The sequence below is a fragment of the Budorcas taxicolor genome, chromosome 11, assembly GCF_023091745.1.
Source record: "Budorcas taxicolor isolate Tak-1 chromosome 11, Takin1.1, whole genome shotgun sequence".
NCBI lineage: Eukaryota > Metazoa > Chordata > Mammalia > Artiodactyla > Bovidae > Budorcas > Budorcas taxicolor.
This window is the reverse complement of record NC_068920.1, coordinates 159,978,615-159,991,288: the sequence shown is the minus strand read 5'-3', so window position 1 is coordinate 159,991,288 and position 12,674 is coordinate 159,978,615.

Here is a 12,674-nt window from a genome sequence, read left to right as displayed (position 1 = left end):
AGGCTCATGCCTGAAACACTTTGGTGGACACGCCTGGGGTTGTCCTGTGCCCACACGTGCACGGAGACCTCAGCTCAGTGGCTGTCATGGTGGGGTTTCCGGGGTGGGGGAAGTCCCTCTCTGCTGTCCTAACTGAGCCACTTGGGGCTGTTTTTCACAGCACCATTGATCCAACTAAACCAGGGAGATACATTGCATCTCCTCCCGAGGTCAGGGGTTGGGCAGCCCAGCTGGTAAATCGCCCAGGGGCAGTGTTTTAAAGCCCTGCTCTGTGTTTTGACTCCTTGGGAACTAGCTTGGGAGCAGCGAGGCTTGGGGGAGGCTGCTGAAGTTTGATACGGCTTTGGGGACTGGCAGGGGCAAAGGGCTCCGGCCAAGGGAGGGACAAATAGATCGATGGGAAACTGCCATGACCTCATGACCTCAGAGATGGCTTCAAACCATGTTCTTAACATGCCCTAGTAAATCTGGGGGTGGGTCTATGTCCCCTGGGGACAGTAGGGAGTATGAGGACAGGGGCAAGGGGTAGGAGAGGCAGGAGATGCTAGGGATGCTTAGACAATGGTCCAAGTGGCTAGACGCCCAGCCTCCCCGGGCAGCCCGGCCTTGTCTGCTCTCCTTTGTCCCACACAATGGGGGCACACCACTTTACAGTTTGCACAGAATTCTCCACGCCCTGTCCTTGCTCCAGCAGACTCCACGGGGTGGGGAGTACATGGCCCCGTCTGACAGTGGGGAAACTGGGCTCAGATGGGGCTCAGCTTCCTGGTCACAGAGCTTTTAAGGAACTGCGAAGGGGCCAGTTTGAGGGGCAAAATACAAGGGAGTCTGGACAGGTCAGGGTGAGGCTCCAGAGGCTGCTGAGGACCGACTTCACTCCTTAAGAAACCACAGGAGGGTGTCAGCTGGAGGGAGGGAAGGGGCACGGCATGACGCGCTTATTGTTTTGGAAAGCTCTCACCGCGTGGGTGTGGGGAAGGCTTGCCTGGGCCTCCAGAGCTGGCGTGATGGACAACGGGGCTTGAACTTCCCTCCCGGCCCCCACCATCTTCCTAGGTAGTCACCTCGAAGTTGCCGGAGTGTGACAGACCTGAGTCCCATCTCTGCCCCTGGCTTGTTCCATGGATGTGGGCAAGTGATTTCACCTTGAAGTTTCCCCAGTTTTACAAGCATGAAAGTTTTAACAGCACCTGGGGCGGAGCATTGAGGATGGCTGCTGTTATCATCCCATTTCCCCTTCCGTCGGCCTCAGTGGTCCTCCCCGGGATGCCTCAGAGCTCCTGGTCTTGGACTGTAAAGACATCACACCTGCAGGTCCCTGGTGGCCACACGATGGGCTGTGAGCTCAGATGCCATGCAGAACAAGGGGGCTTCTGCTGGTGGTGATAGCTTACGGTGAACAGTGTCAGATTCTTCATCTCCAAAGAAGAAGATTTAGCTTCGGGACCAGGGACCAGGCTTGATCACGTAAGAGCTTCTGTGTAGCAGAGTTTTATCAAAGTATAAAGAGAGACAGAGAAAGCCTCTGACACAGACATCAGAAGGTGGCAGAGAGTGCCCCTCTCCCTAGTGTTAGCAAGCGAGTTTTATACTTTTTAAATTGGTTATGACAATAAGTCAAAAGAATGTCTCAAGGTTGTAAAGATCTTACCAGACCCACTCCCATAATTTACATTTTAAGATATCAGGACTAGTCAAAAGGTTTCCAGGAAGGAGAAACTGTCCTCAAGCAGGGTACAATGTTGCTATATAATCGTTAGTACAGAGTTTCAACTGAGTCGTTTGTTGTATAATCAAATCAGTTCTGGGCTTAAAGAAAAAACGGTTTTATGTGACTAAGACTAAGGAATGTAGAGGGGAAAAAAAGCGTTTGTCCTTTCCTCCTCTTAGAGAATTTCAGATCCCTCTCTCCTCCTCAGGGACCCGGGCTTCTTATCAACCTGCCTGGGAATTGACTGTCTCAGTGGCACTAACTGTCCTTGCTGGACCCTGCAGCCCCCCTGGGTGAGGTGCACCTAGAGGCCAGTGGGCGCCGGTTCCAGCCTGGGCTTTGCTACAACGGGCTCTGCATTGCATCTCCTTTCTGTACCTCAGTCTCCGCACTGGTACAATGACTGATGTTTCCTCAAAGCAACAGGCCCAGTCAGTCACCCACAAGGTGAGTTAGGATTTTGCATGTAGTTACATCAGACCCCATTGTGATAAATATACTCTCCTTATAATTCTCTTCCATGTCTCTCAGTATGTCAGGGAGACTTGGGTTGGTGTTGATTTGTCTTCAATGCCTTAAAAAAAAAACTTTTTATTTTATATTGGAGTAGAGAAGGCAATGACACCCCACTCCAGTACACTTGCCTGGAAAATCCCATGGACGGAGGAGCCTGGAAGGCTGCAGTCCATGGGGTCACTGAGGGTCGGACACGACTGAGTGACTTCACTTTCACTTTTCACTTTCCTGCATTGGAGAAGGAAATGGCAACCCACTCCAGTGTTCTTGCCTGGAGAATCCCAGGGACGGGGGAGCCTGGTGGGCTGCCGTCTATGGGGTTGCACAGAGTTGGACACAACTGATGTGACTTAGCAGCAGCAGAGTTGATTAACAATGTCATGAAAATTCTGGGTGTACAGGAAAGTGATCCAATTACACATATATATGTATTGATTCTTTCCCAAATTATTTCCCCATTTAGGTTGTTATATAATACTGAGCAGGGTTCCCTGCATACACAGTGGGTTCTTATTGGTTATCCATTTTAAATATTGCAATGTGCACATGTCAGTCCTACAAATGCCCTGCTATCCCTGCCACCATAACCATAAGTTTGTTCTCTAAGTCTGAATCTATTTTTGTTTTGCAAATAATTTCATTTGCATCATTTTTTAGATTCTACATGTAAGTGATATCACTGATATTTGTCATTCTCTGTCTGGCTCACTTCACCCAGTATGAGAATCTCTAGGTCCATCTATATTGCTGCAAATGGCATGGTTTCATTCTTTTTAACGGCTGAGTAACATTCCATTGTATATAGGCTTACTGCCTTTTGAAGCTTTGGTAAACTCACTTTTAAAAAATGTTTGAATATTAAAGCTTTTATGAAAAATGTGATAAAATACACAAAACACAATTTACCATCTTAACTAATTAAGTGTACGGTTTGGTGGTGCTAATGATCCCACTTTTTGTCAGCGAGAACAGAGCCCCTTAAAAAGAGCTAATAAGTAGATAATAGCAGTAAGTGGGCCCCCCCGCAGGGGGATGACCAGGTGTCCTCCTGATTCTTCCACCTGGTGTGTCCACAGATGGAGCTGCCGTGTGGCTTCTCCACCCCGCTGCTGTTGTCTGGCGGGCAGAGCCAGCTCAGCTGGGAGGCATGGCACTCAGGGCCTGGGCTCCGGCCTCAGACATACTTGGGTTCAAATCCTGGCTCTGCTTCTCACCAGCTGGGTACCTTTAGGCAGAGAGTCTAACCTCTTTGCCTAAAGAGGCTGCATCCATATCTATAAAATTGGACTGCCCTCCCCTGCACAAAGGTGTGGGTGGTGCTCAGAGGCAAACCCAGGGAGGCAAGTCATGGACGTCATGACCATGGGGAATATTAACCGGAGCTAAGCAGGGATGGACAGAGATGCTGCTGGAGGAATTTCTTTCTTGTTCTCATCCTCACCTCCAGCCCGCCAAAGGGTGGCTTAGGGCACAGGCCCTTCTTTCTTTCTAAAACACATTTTATTTATTTACTATTTAGTTTTGGCTGTGTCGGGTCTTTGCTGTGCAGGCTTCTCTCTGGTCGCGGTGAGTGGGGCTCCTCTCTAGCTGTGATGTGCAGGCTTCCCATTGCTGTGGCTTCTCTTGCTGCAGAGCACGGGCTCTAGGGCGTGCGGGCATCAGCAGCTGTGGCTCCTGGGCCAGAGCACAGACTCAGTGGTTGTGGCACACAGACTCAGTAGTTGTGGCACACAGGCTCAGTGGTTGTGGCACACAGACTCAGTAGTTGTGGCACACAGGCTCAGTGGTTGTGGCACACAGGCTCAGTGGTTGTGGCACACAGGCTCAGTGGTTGTGGCACACAGGCTCAGTGGTTGTGGCACACAGACTCAGTACTTGTGGCACACAGGCTCAGTACTTGTGGCACACAGGCTCAGTGGTTGTGGCACACAGGCTTAGTAGTTGTGGCACACAGGCTTAGTTGCTCCGTGGCAGGTGGGATCTTCCCCGGATCAGAGATGGAACCCACGTCCCCTGCATTGGCAGGCGGATTCTTTATGAGCCACCAGGGTGCACAGGTCTTTTGTGAAGCTCCTTTTCATTTGGAAGGCTGCCCTCCCCAATGGTCTGTTTCCACCCTGATGCTTCCCAAGACCAGAGAAAGGGAGTGAGGAGCAGGCCCTCGAGATCTGGGTACAGGTGGCTCAGCCTTACCTGCCTCCCTCCTCCCAAAGGGCAGGGGCTGCGCAAAGGGCCATGTCACTGACCAGTGCAAAGGAGGGAGCAGATTGCAGGGGTGGGGGGGGACCAGCATGCCCGAGGAGTCCACTTGTCCTCCTCTGGGGCGGGGCTCTGACAGACTGTACCCTCCCAGGGCAGCCATCAGTCCCTGGCCTCTTTCTGCATCTGCGGCCCCAGGAGTCAGGCCTGAGGCTGCTGCCCAGCCCGTGTGCCAGCCCTGGCAGCCTGCTTCCCAGGAACCTGCCCTGGGACACAGATAAAGCCGCCTTTCAGAGCTCTGTTCAGGCCACTGCAGGGGGCTTAGGGTGGAGTGCTGGGGTCCTCCGAGCTGTCAGACAAAGCCGCCTTGTTGGGAAGGCTCAGACAGAGCATGGACCCCGCCCCCCGCCAACCCAGGGAGACCCTGCCCCTAAGGGCACATGGGGCCAACATGGTCCCAAGGGCAGGGCAACCGGCCTCATTGAGTCCTGGACGCAGGAGGGAAGGGAGGGTGGGGCTAAGGGGCTCGGATCTCTGAGAGCAGGACTCTTGGGTTTGGGGATGCTTTTCTCAACCACGTGAGCCACCCATTGTTCTGGATGCTGTTAGAGCAAACCGGGCCATGGGGCCCTGGGCCACCCGGCTGCACCCCCTCCTCAGGCCCTCATTCTTTCCTCCTGAACCCACTCAGCCCGTTCAGATGCTTGAACCTCCAGGGTACACGCTGTTCCCTCTGCCTGGGATGCCCTTCCCTACAATTCTCACACGGCCGCCCCTGCTCGTTGTCCTTGGAGGTGGCTCGGACCACTGTCCAACACGATGGCTCAGCAGTGAAGAATCCGCCTGCAATGCCGGAGGTGCAGGTTCGAGCCCTGGGTCATGAAGATCCCCTGGAGAAGGAAATGGCACCCACGTCAGTATTCCTGCCTGGAGAATCCCATGGACAGAGGAGGCTGGCGGGCTCCCGTCCATGGGGTTGCAGAGAGTTGGACACGACTTAACAACTAAACCACCACCATCCCTCTGGGACAAGGATGTAGGGGGTGTCTTCAGGTACATCCTGGGCACCTAGAATAATGCAGAGCCTCTAGGACACGGGGAATAAATAGTCATTGAATAAAAGAAGCAGCCCGTTGAATAAAACAAAAAGCCTTGTTTCTGACTTACTTCACTTACCATGTGGTATCACACACGTGGAATCTAAACTACGGCACGAGGGAACCTACCTTCGAGACAGAAACAGAGTCCCAGACCTGGGCAGCAGACTTGTGGCTGTCAAGGGGTGAGGGTGGACGAGCGGGAAATGGGCGTTTGGGGTTAGGAGACGCCAACTGTTACAAATAGGATGGGTAAATGGCAGCGGCCTCCTGTGTAGCACAGGCAACTAGATTCAATAACTGGGGACAAAGCATAATGGGAAAGAACATGAAAAAAGAATGTGTGTATGTGTGTAACTTAGTCACTTTGCCGTGCAGCAGAGATTAAAGCAGCATTGTAAATCAGTTACACTTCAATACAAATTTTTCTTAAAAGAGGAGGAAGCAATCATGTTCCCCCAAGAGGGGTCACCTAGAGAGTGGAGGCAGTGCCCGGCGTGGAGCCCACGTGAGTTTATTTCCAAAGCTTTCCTGGGGCCTCACAGTCTCTTACCCACTGCTGTAAGAGGGTCACCCTTGGGTTACTCCCACCCTGAGAAAGGGGTGGACCCCTACGCCTGTCTCATCACCCCCACCCCAACCTCTGAGTGGTGCCGAAGGGCTGGGGGCTGCCTTGGCCGCAGCCATGGTGGGGACATCTGTCTTCACGATCAGGGCCTGGCAGGAGCAGGGTGAGGCCCCGGGGAGGAACACTGAGAACAAACAGAGACGGGAGCCGGCCGGTCCTGTGCGCCACGGACATAAATAAACGGTCACACCAGGCATAAACAGCCGGGCTGGGAGTTCTGGAGTCCGCATGGCGATTTCTCAAACCTCAGGCAGGAGTCGGGTCAGCTGGGGTCCCAGATGGGAAGACCTCCTGTGTTGCAGCCGCTTCATTACCGTCTTAACTGAGTGGCCGGCTGGGTCCCTAGGAGCCCCGGTGGGGGTGACTCATGTCGTGATTAGTCACAATTGGCGCCTGCGCCCACCCCGGGGTCAGGGTGTGGGGGGAGGGGCCCAGGAGGAAGCAAGTGTGTGTGGGGGTGCTGGTGGAGTTAACGATCATTAATAATAATTTAACAAGGATTTCTCTGATGCCCCAGTGGTTCAGACGCCAGGCTTCCACTGCAGGGGAGCGCGGGTTTGATCCCTGGAAGTGGAACTAAGATCCTGCTTGCTTCGTAGCATGGCCGAAAAAATAGAAGGTAGTAATAGTAATAGAACGTGCAAGCACACTGAATTGCTCCAGTCATGTCTGAGTCTGTGCTACCCTATGGACTGTAGCCCACCAGGCTCCTCTGTCCATGGGATTCTCCTGGCAAGGATACTGGAGTGGGTTGCTGTGCCCTCCTCCAGTGGATCTTCCCAACTCAGGGATCGAACCCTCGTCTCTTAACATCCACCTGCATTGTCAGATGGTTTTTTTTTTTTTTTTTTTTTTTTAACCACTGGTGCTACCTGGAAAGCCCAATAATAACAGAACAACAGTTCTCATTTCTTGGACAGTTACCAGGGGCCTGCCCTGTTTTAAGCTAAGTGTATTATTTATTCCTCAGGCCAGCCTCAAACAGTAAGTACGATTATTTGGCCCATTTTACAGATGGGGAAACTGAGACTCAGAGAGATGAACTAATCAGCTCCAAATCCAGGTCCACCTGAGTTCTAACTGGAGTTTGCAACCACTGTGCTCTCCACTGTCACCATGGGTCTGCAGGGAGTGCTCCAGAGCCCTGGAACCTCTGTCCCTCTTCCTCAGGGAGGCTGGTAAGCATGGCCAGTGCAGCTGAGTCTGCAGAGTCCTGGTTAAACACACAGGCACTCGGCCCCTCCCGCATCTGATGGAGGCAAGGTGGGTAATGAGGAACCATCACAGGGCCCATTTTATCAGGCTTTCCCTTCGGTAGATGCAATCGGCCGCTGTCTCTCCAGGCCTATGGTTTTCAAACTTCAGTGAGCATCAGAATCACCCAGGTAGCTTGTAAAACAGACAAGAAGGGCCCAACTTAGGAATCCGCCTATTTATCAAGAAATATCACGCCCCTGTGGCAAAACACAGCTCCAACATTTCAAAAATCAACAACAAAATGAGCCCGGAGTCCTTTCTCACTGGCCTGCCTGGGCTCGTCTGGAATTCAGACAAATGGGCTGGAACCACGTCTAAAGTTCTGACCTGACCTCACTGAGATTTCCCGGCTGTCATCAGAGGGGACCCTGGAGCTACATGGAGAGGATGCTGGAGTGCCTTTCACAGCTTCAGGAGCTGTAAAAAGGACATTTGAAAAGAAAGGGAAGGACTTCACTTTCCAATGTACAGGATGTGGGTTCAATCCCTGGCCCGGGGAAATAAGATCCCACATGCCTCATGGCCAGAAAATCAGAACACAAACAACAGAAGTAACACTGTAACAAATTCAATAAAGATTTAAAAAATGGTCCACATTTTAAAAAAATCTTAAAAAAAATTAAAAAAAGAAAGGAAACCCAGAGGTTGTGAAATCCAAGCCCTTTGTTTTATATTTGGGGAAATTGAGACCCCAAAAGGTTCAACAGCTTTTCTAGGACATCAAGCTGCTTGAGGCTACAAGCGTCTAGGACTACACCCCTCACCACCCCCTGCCCCCCGAGGGTCAGTACTTACTGCCGAGTTACCACTCATGCAGGTGAAGCTGCTGATGTTAAAATTAAGATCAGTTGCTGGGTGGACTTGGATCCCTTAATCTTTTGGGGCCTCAATATCCCTCAAATGTAAAACAAAGGGCTTGGATTTCACAACCTCTGGGTTCCCTTTCTCTTTTTTTTTAAGATTTTAAAAAATGTGGTCCATTAAAATAAAATCTTTATTGGATTTGTTACAATGTTACTTCTGTTGTTTATCTCCTGATTTTCCAGCCATGAGGCATGTGGGATCTTAGTTCCCTGACCAAGGATGGAATCCACACCCCTTGCATTGGAAGGTGAAGAAAGGGAGGGACTTCCCTGGTGGTCTAGTGGTTAGGACTTCCCACCAGGGAAGTCCCTCCCTTTCTTTTCCAATGTCCTTTTTACAGCTTGTGAGGCTGTGAAAGCCACTCCAGCATCTGTGTTAGCTGGGCTGATATTTTCCAGGACCTGGCATGGGGCCTGGAATATAGAAGCTGCTCAGTTAATGTTTTTGAAACGTGCCCTTGAAGGTCATCCACAGCTGTGGGCAAAACAGACGCAGCCCTTATTTTCATGGGGCTTACAGCCTTTCAGACCGCTGTGACTTGTGAGCCAGGGTAAGGAAGGCGGGGTAGTGGCTCCTCTTCTCCAGGGGAGAAGGCCGATTCTCTTCCTCCTCACCCCTCTATGCCAAGACCTTGGCTTCAGTGATCTAAGGTCAGGCAGGGAACGAGATGTGTAAAGCAGGGGGGAGCATGAGGCATTAGGGAGCGGTAGCGACTGTGGCCAACAGTGATGGCATTTGAATCTTATTTATTTTTTTTTAAGAAGCATTGAGCCAGACAGTGGAAAACCCTGACATACCTAAAGGCCAAGTATGGCCCAAGGCTGTAGTTAGCCGTGGCCAGTGTGTCCTATAGTACTGGATCAGGAGTCTAAAGACCAGAATCTATTTCTGGCCCTTGGCTGACTGACTGAGTGACCCTGGGTGAATCACTAGCTTCGGTCTCCCCAGATGTGCCCAGAAAAACAGGGTCAGGGTCACCTCCGAGGCGTGCCAGGAAGCTGCCGGGAAACCAGGACAGACGCCAGCAGGCAGCGAGGCCGCTGTGGCTTTAAAAGTGCCTGGATGGCCCCAGGCGGCAGCAGCCAGTGAGCAGCGGCAAGGCCACCTGCAGAGCCCACCACAGCTGGGAAGATTAGTCTCTTCCACTAGACAACACCCATTACCATGTTCCAATAGCCATCACTTCCGCTAGGAGGGCTACAGATGAGATATCGATTGCGCTGACCCCAGGCGAGCCCTTTCCCCAGCCTGAGACGCGTGCAGATCAGCTCGGCACCTGGCTGGCTGCTGCCAGGGCCCTGCCACCTCCTCCCTGCAGCGCCCCCCGTGCTCAGGATCCAGGGGAAGCCAACCGTGGCCCCACCAGGTGGGCTGGTTTGGGCTGTGGCCACGGCCTGGGCCCAACAGGCTCTTGGCTTTCAGGAAGGGGGGTAGGGAAGGGTGCAGTTCACGTGAGCAAAGGTGTGAAGGTGGGAAAGGACAGTCAGCAGGCAGCCTCGAGCGTAAGGTCTGGCTGGGGTCCCGGGGAGGGGGAGAAGCAGGGGGGCAGGCTGCGGGTGGGGGCGGGTGCCTGATGCCGCCGTTTGGGCGGGCAGTGCCAGCTTTGGGACCAGACGTGAGGAGACCCTGACTCCACCTTTGGTCTTTGAGGGTCCAGCCTCCGCTCCAGGCCGTCCCGCTGCTGGCAGCTTCTGCGGTCTGTTCCTCCTCCCTCTGTTTGGGCACTGGAGCACCGGAAGCGGAAAAGGGGATGCCTTCCATCCGGGTCCCAGAGGCAGCTTGGTGAGGGCGGAGGCTGTGTCCTGCCCCCTCTCTGCCCACCCCGCCATGCTGCGCCCCCGCCCAGCACAGGGCAGGGAGCACGGTGTTCTGGCAGCAGGGATGTCCCAGGATAAATCAGCTGAGAGTCACAGGCAGGTGCAGCCTCCTTCACCCAGTCACTCATTCTTGAAGTCCCGCGGGGCAAGAGCCAATCACAGCGTGGAGCTCTTATCGGACAAGCAAGACGCCCTCGCGGATCCCCGGTCATCCAGGGACGCTGTGATAGGGGCAGCCCAGGTGGCTTGAAGCTTTCTTATTTGCCCAACATGCCCTCATATGTTTTGAAAAGAAGGAAGGTGGGTTTCCCTGGTGACTCAGTGGTAAAGAATCCGCCCCCCAGTGCAGGAGACACAGGTTCGATCCCTGATCCAGGAAGATCCCACATGCTGCGGAGCAAGTAAGCCCAGGGCACAGCTACGGAGCCTGTGCTTTGGAGCCCGGGAGCTGCAACTACTGCAGCGCTCACACCTAGACCCTGTGCTCTGCGACAAGAGAAGCCACCGCAATGAGAAGCTCAGGCACCATATCTAGAGGGTAGCCCACGCAGCCACAAAGACCCAGAACAGCCAAAAATAAATACAGAAAGAAATATTTTTTAAAAAGAAGGCAGGCATTCTTCTTTCCTGTTCTTTTTTAACCCTATGGTTTCCACCTGTCTCATCATGGCACCAGGAAGCCTTCTAGTGCACTGAAAATATTCCATAGCTTTATCTGAGTGGAGGTCACACAGGTCAATACACAAGGAGAAATTTATCAAGCTGTCCATCTCAGATATATGCACTTTTGTGTGTGTGTGCATGTCTATGCATGTCTACACATGTGTATGTGTACATATAAATGTGCATATGTGTAATATTTATATGCAATTGTCTACAGATTGTACCCCAGCCCAAACCAACTTCATCTTCTGCCTTTGAACAGGAATGTTTGGTTTCTTCCAGGGAAGCAGGAGAGGACCGGAAGGTGGGCCTGACTGGCTGGTGGCCTGGACCCCACCCTCCTCAGCTCCCTGGCCCCAGAAGGTGAGGGGGCCTGAGGGGTCCTTGCTCGACACATTCATCCTACTGAGGCCCAGCCTCCCAGCACTGGACTTCTCAGGATTCCCCTAGACACGAGAAACCCTCCCATTGTCCAACCAGGAGCTGGAGGAAGAAATGGGGGGATTTAGAAACAGGAAAGAAAACAACACAATGATAACCAACAGGGCCTGGGAGAATCCCGCCACTTGTTCTATACAGTTTCACCGAGAGCTTCTCATTTGCTAAGCCCTGTACTGAGTGCCAGAGGATACAGCGGTGGGCACAGCAGACACGGTCACCGCTCCCAGCCTGCAAGGAAATAGAACCTGTGTCAGAATGTCCAGGGCTGGGCATTTAGGCAAAGCTGGAGGAGGCGGTCCTTAACCTCTGAGGCCAAGAAAGTGGCCCTGGTCGGGGCTCAGGCTCATCAGCTCAGAGGCAGCAGCTGGCAATAAACAAAAGGCACTCAGCTGCCAAGTTATGCTTTTGTAACCAAAAATCCAGTTGTCACACAGGCCAAACTGGCACCAAGGAGGCGCCTACTCCCCAAAAGTGTGCTGCGTGGGCTGTGGTTAGGAGCCAGAAGCCCCAAGATCCACAGGTGCTGTATAAAGAAGTGCCTGTGTAGGGTGAGCACCATTAAAAAAAATTTTTTTTAATTAAAAAAAAATTGTATCTGTCTATTTTTGGCCGCGCTGGGCCCTTGTTGCTGGTGGGCTTTCTCTAGTTGTGGTAAGCGGCGCTTCTCTTCCTTGTGCTGGCTTCTCTGGTTGCAGAGCATGGGCTCTAGGGGTGCGGGCCTCAGGAGTCGCAGCACGTAGGCTCAGTAACTGTGGCCTACGGGATCTAGAGCACAGACTTAGTTACTCCAAGTCACGTGGGATTTTCCCAGATCAGGGATCAAACCCGTGTCCCCTGCATCGGCAGACAGATTCTTTACCTCTGAGCCACCAGGGAAGCCCTGGGTGGGCACCACTGTTACCCTGCTCTTAGAGCCAAGGACACTGATGCCAATAAGAAATACTAAAGAAGTCACCCCAGGTCCCCAGTTAGGAAGTGGCAGAGGCAAGATCTGACATCAGATCTGTGCAGCCTCACTCCCCTCCCCACCCTTCTCTCACTATGATGGTTGTGATGCCCCCACAGCATGAAGGAGAAAAAAGGGTCTTCTGACCTGATCACCCAGAGCATGCACGAAGGGCAGCTTTTATTTGCCTTGACCAGATTCCATGATGCTGCAGTGCCTCTGCGTGGAGCGGTGACTGACCAGGCTCCAACCCTGATGGCCCACTGGGTCCATCAATACCCCAGGGAAAAGGGCCTGTTAAGATCCCATCCTGCCGGGACTTCCCTGATGGGCCAGTGGCCGAATCCACCTTCCAGGGCAGGGGATGTGGGTTTGATCCCTAGTCGGGAAACTAAGATCCTGCATATCATGGGGCCACTAAGACCACACGCTCAGCACACTGAGTCCATAGGCTCTGGATAATAGAAATCGAACAAAACACAAGGAAGAACTATTTTCAGACATGCGACAATGGGGAGTCCAATACTGTGAAAAA